An 849-nucleotide genomic window follows, 5' to 3' on the forward strand; every position below is an offset into this window, starting at 1 on the left:
GTTTCCCTCTATCAAAACAATTGTATAGGACATACCTGAGTGTCATGAATATTCTTTATTTTTCAAAATTTGCATGCCTGTAACTCAACATGTATTAAAGTTATCTTAATATGATTTTAGATTCTTGTTCCTTAGAAATGGTTTTAAGGCCCTGTATGGTTTAGTCCTACATCTTGCTGCAGCTCCATGTCCAAATTGTTGTATCCTACCTATTTTCACACCAAATGTGGTTTCGCGTTTATCTAGTCAACACTGCTGCCAATGAAAATAATAACAGTAACCCAGGGTTTAGGAATGTACAGTATGACGCATCAGATTATGAATGACGAGGATTAATTGTTAACTCTAGGTAAAGTATGAACAGTGTACAATGTAAAATAGAATTAACCAGGATCCCATTTACCTGGGGTTTAGAATTACCCAGTGTTAATTATTTCAAGTGTGAGAGACCTTAAATGTTTGAGGTATTATCAGTGGTTATACCAAATATGCCCTTTAGCACTATGACTATGCTCACATTATATAACAAAAAAAGAAGAAAAGAAAAGAAAAATAAATTCTAATAATTAATCCAGATTAGGCAAATTTTGGTTTATTGATGTGAATGCAATGTGTGGTAAAAGCAACCACTTTTCCCTATGAGGTGTAGGATTTGATTCAAACATGTTACAATACTGTGTGTTTGAACTCTTGGTAGCTTGGTAACTCTTCGTAGTTAAAATGAACAAAATCCCTTCTTCCAAATATCCCTGAAACTGATTCAAAAATAGAATCTTATGAATAGACTACTGAGAGAAAGATAATGTCCCTCAACTTGACCATTTCAGTGCATTTTTAGCACTCCGACAG

At 33.8% G+C, this 849-nt stretch overlaps 1 protein-coding gene across 1 annotated transcript in view; it reads right to left on the reverse strand.

Moving 5' to 3' along the window:
- LOC107757335 (b(0,+)-type amino acid transporter 1) overlaps positions 1 to 849 on the reverse strand; it is a 47,992-nt gene that overhangs the window by 41,292 nt on the left and 5,851 nt on the right.

This window comes from Sinocyclocheilus rhinocerous, unplaced genomic scaffold (genome assembly GCF_001515625.1).
Source record: "Sinocyclocheilus rhinocerous isolate Xijiao unplaced genomic scaffold, SAMN03320098_v1.1 scaffold52, whole genome shotgun sequence".
NCBI lineage: Eukaryota > Metazoa > Chordata > Actinopteri > Cypriniformes > Cyprinidae > Sinocyclocheilus > Sinocyclocheilus rhinocerous.